This window comes from Sapajus apella, unplaced genomic scaffold (genome assembly GCF_009761245.1).
Source record: "Sapajus apella isolate SASKATOON/1434 unplaced genomic scaffold, GSC_monkey_1.0 scaffold29, whole genome shotgun sequence".
Taxonomy (NCBI): Eukaryota; Metazoa; Chordata; class Mammalia; order Primates; family Cebidae; genus Sapajus; species Sapajus apella.
In genome coordinates, this window is record NW_022436969.1 from 13,338,156 (window position 1) to 13,353,305 (window position 15,150).

General features: G+C 38.8%; 1 long non-coding RNA gene across 1 annotated transcript; it reads right to left on the reverse strand.

Annotated features, from left to right (window-relative positions):
• Positions 1-739: 739 nt before the first annotated feature.
• Positions 740-3,426, reverse strand: LOC116561309. Its single transcript, XR_004273388.1, has 2 exons — positions 2,599-3,426; positions 740-1,890 (listed from the first exon to the last, which is right to left on the reverse strand). It is a non-coding gene; the product is annotated as an uncharacterized LOC116561309 (long non-coding RNA).
• Between the last annotated feature and the right edge of the window lie 11,724 nt (positions 3,427-15,150).

Sequence of the window (15,150 nt, forward strand, 5' to 3'; positions counted from 1 at the left end):
AAGGATTTCCAATACTCACTTCCGCCCTAAAAGGACCACTTCCTGTCATGTGATAGAGTCTTTTGTCTGCTCTCATGTGACAATTTGGGGGAAGTGGGCAGGATGACAATTTGAAAACAGAGGTTAGTAAAATTTTTGATAATACAGTGTCATGATATTTTTAACTCTAAAATAGTAATTTTTACATATATTTTATTATTAAACTAGAGAACACAGATAGCCAAGGCTCAGTGGTGGCAGAGACAGAGGTGGTGGCCCAGCAGCAGACTCTGCAGCAAACTGACCCTGTGCCAGGCATGGGTCATGATTTCAGCTGCAGCTGCACAGACTCACTCGACTCCTGCCCATCTTCTGACGCTGATTCTCAGCCCTTCCCATTATTGGGTTTCTTTGCAATCAATTCCTTTTATGTTTAAGTTAACTAAAGTTGGTTTCTGTTGTTTTCAACCAAAAACTCTAATAGCTACAGGTGAAAAGCACTTCCAGCGAAGGAACAGAGGGTGCCATATGGTGGAGTCCCTGGCTCTTTTAAGAACCGCAACATTGTAGTATCTGGAGTTTCACAGTTTCTGAACATAACGAGAAAAATGATCTGATAAAATGAAAATGTAAGTATTTATATGTCAGAATATACCATAACTAAAACTGAAAGGCAAAACCTAGTTTTCACTATTAATATTTTTTTAAGTATATAAGAAAATGTCAAGGTGTCACGAGGCATTTCTTTTTTTTTTTTTTCTTTTTGAGACACAGTCTCACTCTACCACCCAGGCTGGGGTCCCATGGTACAATCTCGGCTCACTGCAGCCTCCACCTTCCGGGTTCAAGCAATTCTCCTGCCTCAGCCTCCAGAGTAGCTGGGACTACAGATGCAGGCCACCACACACTGTTAACTTTCATATTTTTAGTAGAGGCGAGGTTTCACCATGTTGGCAGGCTGGTCTCCAACTCCTGACCTCAGTTGATCTGCCCACCTTAGCCTCCCAAAGTCATGGGGTTACAGGCATGAGCCATCGTGCCCAGAATATATGCTTTCTTTGGCCACGATTTTGTGTTGTTTTGCTCCCAATGAAACAGAAACTATATAAGTGATCAAATCTGTCAGAAGGCTTTACTTTTTATTTCTTACCAAATGTAGGGCCTAGTTGTTTTGCCTGCACATTTCCTACACTTCTGCCTGAAACGTGAGATTCTACAACCACCTAAATGTTCCTGGGTTTGAGAGGCAGTGACACTCCCTCAGCAATGGGTTTCTTGGGTGAGCAATAGAGGGATGGTGCTTGACCTTGACAATTAAGTATCCATGTGTGACCAGATGGTCTTATGGAGGCAGAGCAGAGGTGGAAGTATTGGTAGGAGGAGGAGAGTGTCCCCATCCCTTTAGCTGTTTCACTCAGGCAAGAAGTTATGATTCCAACTGTGTATCTACTTGTAATTTTCTCTGACCTTACAGGGGCTACTGAAAGAAACATATATAAAGCAAATAATCATGATTATAAAATGTAAGAGTTTTTAGCAGGAGAGGAGTAGACCTTCCAGTTTCTCATGTTTCCATCTCTGGGAAAGGGCACAAAGTATCATGTTTACATCACTTAAGCACTGCAGGTCATGATCTTCTCTGGGCATCCCATCTGCTTTCCATGAGAAGGAAAAATTGTTTCATGAGTGTCTGGTCCCATGCAGGAGATTTTCTCAAGGTCTTCTCCCCCATCTATATATAATCATTTTGCCTCTGCATCTGGCACCTCACATTTTGAACTCAGCTTCACTCCCAGCAGCAGTAAATTTACATGTGACTAATTACAAGACTACATTGAACTCCAATGAGCTTGGTTTTGAAACTGTAGAATCCTTAGCTATGATGAGCATCCCTGTTAATCTGGAGAATGCCTGCATGTAGCAAGTCCAAAGGACACAGCAGAATGCCTGGTGTAGAAAGTAAAAAGTTCCTCTTCAAAGTTTCCCTTCTTGTTAAAAAATAATAATAATAAATGTTAGAAATGATAGTTTCTTTTAAAGATTTTCTTCAAAGCCTTCTTGCTTTTTACTAGTAACTCTTTGTTAAGCCCTATCCTATGTAACTGTTAGATATAAAGGAATAAGTACATCCTATGTCTTCGTACGTTAACCGAGATATTTGTGCTAGACATGCTCATAGACATGTAGTACATTCTATGTCTTTGTACTATAACCAAGATATTTATGTTATTACTTTTCTAAATTCTTTCACAAGCAACTTCCTCTCCCTTCCTTATTTGGACTTCCTCTTTTTCTTTGTTCTCCATTGCCTTTACCTATTTAGGAAAGTTTTAAGTTGTTAACCAATCAGGTTTTCGTTTACATTGTGAGGCCCAGCTCCAACCAACAGAGATTGGACACAGCAGTAAGGGCCCAACGTGTAAGGAATAAATATGCCTGCCTTTCCTTTGTTCGTTGTACTTCTGTGGCATGATGGCTGACAAGTATTACCCTTTCTGCAGAAAGTAAAATTGCCTTGCTAAGAAAACTTTTAATCTGAATGCTACTTTTTCCTTGCAGTACCTGGAAACAATCATTCTGTCTCTAAAACCTGGTAAAAAAGACTATGAAGGTGATGACTTGAGAAGGGGTTGCAGGCATGAAGTCTTGTGGACTAGCCACAATAGAAAGGACACAGGCCTAAAGGGACAGACACTTCAGGGGTATGGAAGATGACAAGGCTAAGACACAAAGTGAGATTAACTAGTTACAGTTCTGGCTGGAACACATTCCAGGTGACTGTGCTGACACAGAGGAAAGTGTTGAGAGTTGCCTAAAATGGGTTGGCCTTTGTTAGTGCAGGCCGAGCAGAAATCTCCAACCTGCAGAGGGCTGTCTAGGCTCTGAAGGGAACATTGGTTTAAAGGTCTTATGCTTCGGCAAAATATAGCTGTTAGTGGACTGAGTTGCCAGGGGACAGGGAGGCTTATATCAGAATGGAAGTAACCAACTTCTGGAGACCTTTTAAGCAGGTAGATGCTATTTGTCCAAATACTCAAACTCACATGGCTCCTGTTCCACTTTTATCTTTTACACTTAAGTTTTCTATCCTTTTGTTACTATTCTATACTCTGTAATCCAGCAATTATAAATTGTAAACCCAGAAGGCCAAAGGACTGTGTCTGTCTTGTTCCACACTATATCTCCTTGGACTGCATGCCAAGTAGATATATTTAAAATATTTGCAGAAGTACTGAATAAATTACATTGTTGACCCAAGTGCCAAAGGCTTTATCATCATATCCTCCGCTCTACCAAGATGTACTGAAAAGTTCAAGAGAAAACTTCTAAAATATTCTTATGTCCTTTTTTGGTCCTTTTTCCTGGGTATGTGCAAAACAATTATGTCATAGATTAAAATTTTGAAGTGGGCCGGGTGCAGTGGCTCACACCTGTAATCCCAACACTTTGGGTGGCCAAGGCAGGTGGATCACGAGGTTAAGAGTTCAAGACCAGCCTGGCCAATAGAGTGAAATCCTGTCTCTACTAAAAATACAAAAATTAGCCAAGCATGGTGGCATGCACCTGTAGTTCCAGCTACTTGGGAGGCTTAGGCAGGAGAATCACTTGAACATGGGAGGTGCAGGTTGCAGTGAGCCTAGATGGCTCCACTGCATTCCAGCCTGGGTGACAGAGCAAGACTCCATCTCAAAAAAAAAAAAAAAAAAAAAAATTAAAGTGAACTCTAACAATTGAAATTACAAGTAGAATACTAAGAATATTGTAAAAATAAAGTCTATCAATATGCAAAATCCCCTGGGTGTCAGTGAGATGGAGGCAAACTTCAGATATGAATTTATCCCTGTGGGCACTACGTTTCTATCATGTGAATGCACTCTTCACTATATTTGGGCAGTCAGTCACAGGATGGTATGTGACTATCAGAAAAATAGCAGTTGTGTAATTTTTAACAAAATTGTCTTGATAGACTTTGAGATCTACAAAAAGTAGACATGTGTGACAGCACGTACCTATTGCCCCAGCTGCTTGGGAGACTGAGAGGTGGGAGGGTTGCTACAGCCTGGGAGGTCGAGGCTGCAGCGAGCTGTAATCATCCCAGTGCACACCTACTTAGGCAACAGAGCAAGACCCTATCCCAAAAAAAAAAAAAAAAAAAGAAAGAAAGAAAAAGAAAAGGATTGTCTTGATATTTATAGGAGAAAGTTTTCTAAAACATTTATTTCCACAGGCATTCCATCATTAAACTATGGAACATGGGAAAAAATGACATGAAAAACTTGAATGATACAAGAAATTCAGTAAAATCCTAATTAAAATACATTTTGTATAATAGCAATTCTTACCAATATATGTCTTTTGTTTTTTGTTTTTGTTTGTTTGTTTGTTTGTTTTTGACAGGGTCTCACTCTGCCACCCAGGCTGGAGTGCAGTGGCACCATCTCAGCTCACCACAACCTCCACCCTCTGGGTTCAAGCTATTTTCCCGCCTCAGCCTCCCGAGTAGTTGGGACAACAGGCGTGTGCCACCATGCCCAGCTAATTTTTGTATTTTTTAGTAGAAACAGGGTTTCACCATATTGGACAGGCTGATCTCAAACTCCTGACCTTGTGATGCACCCACCTCAGTCTCCCAAAGTGCTGAGATTACAAGTGTGAGCCACTGCACCCAGCCCCAATAAATGTCTTTTATAAAATGCTTGTGAATACTTTGAGAATCAAGGCACAGATTTGTAGCCCTTAAACACTCTAGAATTATTTCTATGTGCAAAAGAATTGACAGCGTTCTCTTAGTATTATAAGTTGCACCACTTTAGCAACTCTGAATTATTTGAAAACCATACATTTACAACTGAGCTATTACTATAGAATAGCTCATGTAGTTATTACAATCATTCACTTTCTCTAATAAATGTAGAAGAAAACCATTCTACTTAACAAAAGATTTCCCCCCATGAAGAAAGCATGAGCGTCCACTCTTAGGAACCAGCCTATCTTTAACTGTCTTCCAATTTTCTATTCCACTGACATGGCTATTTCTTAGGAAGGCTATGAACATTATTGCAATGTTACATCTTCCTAAATATTTCTGCAGTTCTGAATCTTCTATTAATCCCTACCTTCTAGAAAATTCTTACTTCCATTTGGGAGAATGGAGAAGAGGGTTTGAGACCTGACTGTCACTGTAGGTAAAACAGTAGACAAGTCGCTTAACCTCTCCGGGCCTCATTTGTAAAAGAGGGATGAATAATAATGTAAATAATGTCTGCCCCACAGAGTTGTGAGGACAAATAAGACACTGCATGTAGCAATCCTTTGTAAACTGCACAACTTGACAGACACACTCATGCATTATGTCTGGCAACTAAAATTTCTACTCACTCCATCAAAAACCTCCCTTCCCTACATTAACCTTCAACTTTAATACAAACATTTCCAATCCAACATTAAACACATTTTTCTCAAGTTCCTGCCATGCAGGAAGCACTGTGCTAGGAGCTAACGATCCAAAAGGGTCAGGGAGGAGGCTGAAAATTGCACGAGCTCAGCTACCCGTTGTATACAACAGAATAGAACAACCTTGAGACATGTTGTGGGCAAGCATAATCAAAATGTTTGACTTCCTTTTAACTTGAGAGCTTTTTCTCTCTTTATGTTCTTTTACGTAACAACTTTCAGAAATTCCATGAAAACAAACATATATTTTCTGAAATTAAAACCTTTTACAGCACCAAGCTTACAGTAGAACATTGTGTCCTCAGAGACAATAAACCATCTGTCCTATCAATACGTGTAAAATCCTAGTGTGATATAATCCCAAATATAGTATATTTCTCAGTCTTAACAAAGGGAAAGGTTGACAGAATCTCAAGGCCCTGATTCCTCCATGGACTGCCCAACTTCATCATAGATCCAAGAGTGAGTTTTAGAATCTCATTTATCATAAGCCTGGACAGATCAAGTGTAAATGCAAAGACCACTTTGTCTAGGGTTAGGCTAGGGCTGGACTGTCCATCTGTCCTCTCGGCCCTGCCATAGTGCCTGCTGGGCTGTCTAAGGTACCCTCCCAAGTGAAAGAGGAGGTAGACTTGGGGCCTTCTTTCCAGCCACTGGAGAGAAGAGACAAGAGGGGAATAGAAAGAAAGGGAGAAAAAAGAAAGGAGAAAGAAAGAGATCCAAAAATAAATGGCCACCTCCAAAAAGTAACGTGGAAAAAAAGACTTTTAGCCTCTTCATACTTCCCTCTGAAACTTTCCCCTTTATTCCAAGTTCTACCCCATGGTCTAGATATATGGACCTGAGGACTCCATTCTAGATCAGGCTAGAGTTCAGCTGGGCTCTTACTCCTGTGCCTTCTGCCATGAGAAAGTCATGTCCCATTCAAGGCTGTTCCTCTGGCCTGAGACACCGAATGAGCAGAAGTGCATACACAGCGTCTGAATCTGACCTGTGATCTGAACCAGAACCATGCCAGCCAACCCACAACTACAAATATACAGAGTGAGAACTAAATCATGTTAATGTAAACCACTGAGATTTTGAAGTGGTTTATTGTTACACAGTATAACCCAGCAAACACTACCTAATTAATCTCCCAAAATAAGGCATGCAACAATTATGTTTGCCCCGTTAGGCCTCAACTGACACAATCGAGTCAACAACTTAATTGTAGCCTCTTCTGGCTTTCCAGCTCCCAAAAGCTTTTTAATGTCCCATAAAGCCCTTATGATTTGCATACCATTACCCAACCCTCCCTAACTCAGCTTTAGCTCTCTGGCCTCCTTGCTCTGTCTCAAACCTACCAGACTTGCTCCCAACCCAAGACCTTTGCAACTGTTGCTCCCACTGCCTGGCATGCTCTCTTTCTAGATATCTAGCGTCTTGCTCAGGAGACTTTGCTAACCACACTACTTAAAAATGACCCCACTCCAGCTCTCTGCACATCCTTTCACTGCAAAAGATGAAAGGATCTTATCTTTTTCTAAGAAACTTACTACTTTCCGTAATATATGTATTGCTTATTAATGTTATTTACTGACTTGCTCTCCTTATTAAAAAGTATGCTTCATTTCTGTCTGTTTTTTTCCTGACTAACCTAGTTTTCATGGAGGATTCATAAAAAGTATTCAATATCTTTAAAGTGCTGGAGAAAAAAAATCGAGAATTCTATAGCCAGTGAAACTGCTTTTCAAAAATGAAGACAATTGAGTGTTTAAAATATGTTGCAGAGCTTATAATATACGTAGAAATAAAATTTAAAAGAATAGCAAAAAGGGGCCGGATGTGGTGACTCACACCTGTAATCCCAGCACTTTGGGAGGCCGAGGTAGGCAGATCATGAAGTCAAGAGATGGAGATCATCCTGGTCAACATGGTGAAACCCCATCTCTACTAAAAATACAAAAATTAGCTGGGCGTGGTGGTGCACGCCTATAGTCCCAGCTACTTGGGAGGCTGAAGCAGGAGAATCACTTGAACCTGGAAGGCAGAGGTTGCAGTGAACCGAGATCGTACCACTACACTCCAGCCTAGCAACAGAGGGAGACTCCATCTCAAAAAAAAGGAATAGCAGAAAGGATGGAAGAGGGTAAAGGAAGCATATTGTTGTAGAGTTCTTACATATAAAGTAGTCTAATGTCATTTGAAGGTAGTCTATTATAAGCTAGAGTTAGGTGTTGTAAACCCTAGTTAAACCATTAAAAAAGAAAATAGGTAGAGATAACTTTTGAAGTCAATACTGACGATAAAATGGAATCATAAAAAACAATAAATCCAAAAGAAGTTGGGTAAAGAGGGAAGAAGGAAGAACAGATGGCTCAAACTGAAAAAAAAAAATGGCAGATGTAAACCCACTCATATAACTACATTTAATATAAATAAACATTCCAATTAAAAGAGACTTTCAGGCCAGGCACAGTGGCTCACACCTGTAATCCCAGCACTTTGGGAGGCCAAGGTGGGCAGATCACCTGAGCTCAGGAATTTAAGGCCAGCCAGGAACACCCATCTCTACTAAAAATATAAAAATTAGCCAGGCATGGTGATGACCACCTGTAGTCTCAGCTACTCCGGAGGCTGAGGCAGGAGAATCATTGAGCCCAGTAGTTCAAGACCTGCCTGGGCAACATAGTGAGCCTGGAAGGCAGAAATTGCAGTGAGCCGACATTGTGCCACTGCACTCCAGCCTGGGTGACAGAGCAAGACATTGTCTCCATGATAAAAAAAAAAAAGAAAAAAAAAGAGAGAGAAATTTTCAAATGTTTTTAGAAAACAAAAAGCAACAATGTTCTTTCTATAACAAAATCATTTTAATAAAAGAGCATCAATAAATTTAAAATAAAATGTTAAAAAGGATATTCCACAAAGACACTAATTATAAGAATGCTAGAGTGGCTGTGTTAATATCAGCCAGTAGATTTAAAGGCAAGACATATCAGCAGGGATAAAGATGGATATTTAACAATGATAAACGAACATAACAATCTTACATGTGTATGCATTAAAAAATAGAGCTTCAAAATTCACAAAGCAAGCTGGGTATGGTGGTGCACATCTGTGGTCCCAGCTACTCAGGAGGCTGAGGCAGGAAGATAATTAAGCCCCGTAGTTCAAGACCTGCCTAGGCAACATAGTGAGACCCCATCTTAAAAAAGAAATCATGAAATAAAAGCTGACAGAAATAAAATAAATAGACAAATCAAAAAAGCATAGCTGGAAATTTCAGTAACTGATAAAACAAATACATATAAAATAAGTGAGTATAGGCCGGACGCTGTGGCTCACACCTGTAATCCTAGCACTTTGGGAGGCTGAGGCAAGCAGATTGCCTGAGCTCAAAAGTTCGAGACCAGCCTGTGCAACATGGTGAAACTCTGTCTCTATTAAAATGCAAAAAAATAAAAAATTAGCTGGGCATGGTGGCATGCACCTGTAATACCAGCTACTCTGGAGTCTGAGTCAGGGGACTTGCTTGAGCCCTGGAGGCAGAGGTTGCAGTGAGCCAAGACCTCACCACTGCACTCCAGCCTGTGTGACAGAGCAAGACTCCATCTCCAAAATAAATAAATAAATATATAGAAGACCTGAACAACACTATAAACCAATTTTACCTGTTAGGCTTTTATAGAACATTCCAACTAACAGCAGCAGAATACTATTTTTCTAAATACATGTGAAATATTCACCAAAATAAACCATATGCTGGGTGATAAAACAAGTCTCAATGAATTGTAAAAGAGATTTAAATTTATGCTTGGAATGTAACCAAAATGTCAACTGTGGCCTTGAGCAAGTCATTTAATTTCTTATTACTTCTGTAAAGCAGGCTAACAACATTGCTTCACAAATGTGATAAAGATTAAATTATTTCCTGAATAAAAGTTCTTAATCAGTGTCTGACACATGACAGCTGATAGTGTTGTTTTTTCATTGTCATTATCCTTAACTTGCATAAAGACCTCCCAAACTCAGTCATGAACTGTGTATCAATTAATTCAAAAGAAAAGCCCTCACTGGAAGCCATTGTCTTCCGCAACCAAAGCAGGAACAGAAAAACAAACACCACATGTTCTCACTTATAAGTGGGAGCTGAACAGTGAGAACACAGAGACACAGGGCGGGGAACAACACACACCAGGGCCTGTTGAGGGAGGGAAGGTAGCAGGAGAGAATTGGGGAAAAGAGCTAATGCATGCTGGGCTTAATACCTACGTGATGAGTTGACAGGTGCAGCAAACCACCATGGCACATGTTCACCTACGTAACAAACCTGCACATCCTGCACATGTACCCCAGAACTTAAATAAAATTAAATTAAATTAAAAACTAAAAAAAAAAAAAAGAATAGCTTTCAATTATATATACATATATCAATAATGGTGGTAATCTTAACCAAGGAAAGACTGAAACACAGAAATCTTTCTGCATCTATCAACAATATTTTGGCCTCAAGACAATCAATTTTAATTCTCATATCAATGTAAAATTATAAATTTACATGTCATTGCAGATAACGCAAAAGCAAAGCTAATCCGCTCAGGTAAATCAGACTCTCATTTTCAGCACTAAAGGTCCTTATGGCTCACATGCCTGCTCCAATTTTTCAACTAAAAAGTTTTTCTTCAATATAGAATATATTGTCTTTAAAGTTTCCATCGATCTAAGACACTCAAAAAAGGAAAACGCCATACCATTGAGAGGGTATGGCAAATGAGAAAGAATGATGTGACAACAAAATGCAAGAGCTAAAGGACTCAGAAAATGAGAAAATGAATAAATATTGAAAATTACAAATAACATTTAGATAAAAGAATCCTTTGTAATTATAGCCACACTTTGGAATTTTATGTAACACAGTGAGAGCTTTATTATTCCACAGATAGCCTGCCTGTTCACAGTCATCATTTTATTGATCCTCAAATAATAATGCTTCTTACTGCAGTTTCAAAGGAAACTAGCTGGATAATTGTATCCGCTTGTCTCCTTCATCAAGACAGAAAGTACTTCTTGTTCTCAGTTGTTCTCAAGAAATATACCATAGTTCTCAAGACTATAAATTAGTGATTTCTGCAGGTTGGCACTTCATAGATGGCTATGCAGTAAGAGCCATAACAGCACATGCCATCTGCTATGATCTGAATGTGTCTCCCAAAATGTGTATCTTGAACCCTAATCCATATTGTGTTAGCATTAAAAGCTGGGGCCTTCTGAAGGTGGTTGAGTCATGAAGGGTCCTCCCTCATGAACGGGGTTAGTGCCCTTATAAAGGAGGTTGAAGGGAACTCCCTTGTCCCTTCCACCATGCAAGGACAAGATGAGCAGCCATTATCCATGAGTAACAAGTCTTTTCCAGATAGCAAATCTGCCAGTGCCTTGATCTTAGATTTCTCAGCCTCTAGACTGTAAGAAAATAATTTCTGTTGTTTCTAATTATTCTAAGATATTTTTGTTATAGCAGCACAAATGGACTAAAACACCATCTCAGCCTAGACGCCAGAAAAAAATAAGTATATGCTGATTCATTTTCACATTTGTAATCAGAAAGTACTAAACTTTATGCTAAAAGCATATCCTGTCATTACTTACAGCAACATGGCATTGTACAGCACAAGAATGACTGTAGATAGTGGCCAGTAAAGGGCTTAAAATCTTCTTTCCCTAGCTTTGAATCCTAGCTCTGCCACTTACTAGCAGCGTGACCTTGAACAAGCACTATTATTTTTATTTTTTTTTTACTTTTCTTCCTCTCCTCACAGAACTTTCTCTTTAATTGGTAAGTGCTAAATATCCTTGGATCTCCCATTCACCATCTGTAAAAAGCTACTTTTCAAGGTTGCTGTGAGATTTATAAATAATAATGTAGAGGGTATATCTCTTATTTTTAAACTGGATTTTTTAATAAACATAAAATATTTATAAACATAAAGATTTGAAAATACTTGTATAGTACTTAAGAGGACAAAATTATATTCATGTTTCTGTGTTGAAACAGGTTACTTTTACATTAGGTTAAGATAATCCCAATGGGGTTGTTTCCAAGCAATTTCGCCCCTAATATGTATAAACAAAGTGTTTCACTTTTCACCTGAAATGTCACTTCAAGAGAACTTTCATGATGTATTTGAAAGTGATGGGGCTGGGCACAGTGGCTCACGCCTGTAATCCCAGCACTGTGGGAGGCTGAGGTGGGCAGATCACCTGAGGTCAGGAGTTTGAGAACAGCCTCACTGACATGGCGAAACCCTATCTCTACTAAAAATGCAAAAATTAGCTGGGTGTGGTGGCAGTTGCTGATAATCCCAGCTACTTGGGAGGCTGAGGCAGGAGAATTACTTGAAGCTGAGAGGCAGAGGTTGCAGCAAGCCAAGATCGCACCACTGCACTCCAGCCTGGGTGATAGAGGCAGACCCTGTCTCAAAAAAAAAAAGAAAGAAAAGAAAAAGAAAAAGAAAGCGATGTAACCTAGTCATGAAAGCCTGGAGTTGAAATTTCATTACTTGTTAGCTCTATAAACTATGGTCAATTACTTAATTTCTCCACATTCCAAGTTTTTCAACTATAAAGTCTGTATAACCTCCAATCCTGTCTATCTCAAGGAATTAAAAGGAAAAATGCATAATTTATGGAATAGTTCTTTTAACCATCAATTTTTCCACATCTGAAAAACATTCAGTGAATTCATTGATCAAATTTTCAGATTATTTAGTGAAACCTTTACGTTGCCATATACATTGCCAATTACATTGCCATATTACATTGCCAATAATAATAATGGTACTTTGCCTTTTCTTAGTGAAGTAAATTTAGCAATGCAATTTTTTAGTAATGGCATGAGTATTTGACTTGAAATTAAGAGGTTTAGATTAATTTCCATTAGCCATTTAATATGCTATGGTACTTTCTTTACTTTAATGTACAAATAATGTACAATAAAAAGTTATCCACTTATTTATGTATTCAACTAATATTTTTGGAATACCTACTATGTGCCAACACTGTTCTAGGCCTAAGGGTAGAGCAAAAAACAAAATACTGTTTGTTTGTTTGGTTGGTTGTTTAAGATTCAGGGGATACATGTGTAGATTTGTTACATGCATAAATTGTGTAATGGTGAGGTTTGGGCTACTAGTGGACCCATTATCCAAACAGTTAACACTGTACCCAGTATGCAATTTTTCAATCCTTGAAACTTCCATCCCTCCCCCCATGACTGTTCATTTTAAGGACACAGAACAGTGTCTGATTTTGATACTTAAAACTATCATATGAGGTGATCAGGTGAGACTCAGGGATGTCAACAGGCTTTACCAGTATCAATAATTAATTGTGACAACTTCAATCCAGTTCTTAACACAGTTCTTCCACTATACTATTTTTCACTCTGACTAGGTATGCCTGATTCTTTAAAGAATAGTACTCTACTCAATTAGTTTATATTATCCATAGATGATCAAAACCCAGTTAGGGGAAAAAGTCACTTATTCCCGTAAGTTCTTCCAAGAACTACATTGCTTTATCTTCAATGAAATGACAAGACTTATTCAAGAAGCTGTTTCCAGTTATTGACCCATTTTCCAGCTCATTCTTTATTATACACCTCTTTAAAAGAGTGATTTGTATTCATTCTCTCATCTTCCTTCCCTCTATTATCTCTTTAATTCACTCCAGGTAGGCTTTTATCCTACTCTTCCACGAAAATCACTCTTGCCAAGGTGACCAATAACCTGCCTCTTGCCAAATCTGATGGGCATTCATCTGATGCCAGCCATATGCAGCATTGACACAGATGATTACCCCCCTTTGTTTAAGCATTTTCTTCACTTGGCTTCAGAAATTTCCATCTGTTTCTTGCCTTCCCATATCCTCTTCCTTTTCCATCTTCCCATCTTTTCCCATCTTCTCTTTCCACCTTCCTTACCTGGGGTGGAAGAATTAGTGACAGGCAGAGGTGGAGGGGTGGAGAGAAAGTATGTGAAGCATCTTGGCAGCCTGCCTACTGGTGTCCAAGGATGTAGGATATGAAGCATTGAGTAAGAGGTGCTACATGCAAGCATGTTTTCAACATATCTAACAGCACCCAAGAATGCAGGGCCCTCCAAGAGGCAAGGAGGAGGATCTGACAGCAACTGCCTGCACAAAGGCACACTGGCCATTGTCTGCAGATTATAGATTCCATTTATCTCCAATCAAAACCCAGGAGGTATTTTTATAGACACTGACAATCTGATCCTAAAATTTTCAAGGAAGTTCAAAGTACCTACAATAGCCAAAACAACTTTGAAAAAGAAAAGGAAAGTTTATGGACATATCCTATGTGATTTCAAGGGTTACTATATAACAGGAGTAAACAAGACTGTGGTGTTGTTAGATTAATGAATTAGAATAGCGAACCCAGAGATACGTCCACACAATCCATAAGCCAAAAAAAAAAAAAAAAAAAAAAAACAGAATGGCCAGGTGCAGTGGCTCACACCTGTAATCCCCCAGCACTTTAGGAGGCTGAGGCAGGCAGATCACCTGAGGTCAGGAGTTCTGACCAACATGGTGAAGCCCCATCTCTACTAAAGATACAAAAATTAGTTAGGCATGGTGGCACACACCTGTAATCCTAGCTACTTGGGAGGCTGAGGCAGGAGAATTGCTTGAACCTGGGAGACAGAGGTTGCAGTGAGCCGAGATTGCATCTTTGCACTCAGTCTCAACTACAAGAGCAAAATTCCGTCTCAAAAAAAAAAGAGAGAAAGAGAACCTAGACTGAAACTTCATACCTCATACAAAAATAATTCAAAATTATTGTGAACTTAAAAATAAAATATGAAATTTTTATAAAATGGGAGAAAATATTCAAGACCTAGGGATAGGCAAAGAGTTCTTAGACTTAACACCAAAAATATAATCAATAAAAGGAAAAATTTATGAACTGGACTTCATTGAAATTAAAATCTTTATTCTGTGAAAGACCCTATGAAGAGGATGTAAAATTGGTGAAATCTGAATAAGTTCTGTGGGTGATACCAATGTGCATTTCCCAACTTTGATATTGTACAATAGTTACACAAGATGCTACTGTGAAGAGAAACTTGATGAAACAAGGCCTCTCTGCATGTACAGCATTTCTGTAACTTCCTGTGAATCTATCATTTCAAAATAAAACTTTAAAACAAACAAAAGACATTGCTGTGAACATTAAAAGGCAAGTCTGAGGTTGAAGGAAAATATCTGCAAAACCTATCAATTAGAGAATTATATCAAGTACATATAAAGAATATTTACAATTCAAAAATATAAAAACAACCAAACAAAAAACAGGAGAACAGAATCTTCGCCAAAAATACACAAATGTTAAATAAGTACACAAAACGGTGCTCAAAATCATTTTCACTAGGGAAATGCAAATTTAAGCCACAATGAGATATTATTTCCTCTAGTAGCTAACATGTAAAAGACTGACCACTGTAAGTGCTGACAAGAATGTCAACAGGAGAGACAGGAGAATTGCTTGAACCTGGGAGGCAGAGGTTACATATTTTGGTATGTGAAGGAACAGGAGAGTTATCTCATTCACTGCTTGCAGGGAGTATAAAACAGTACAACCACTATGAAAAACTCTCTGGCCTTGTGTTTTTTGTTTTTTGGTTTTTTTTTTATTTTGCTTTTGAGACTGAGTCTCACTCT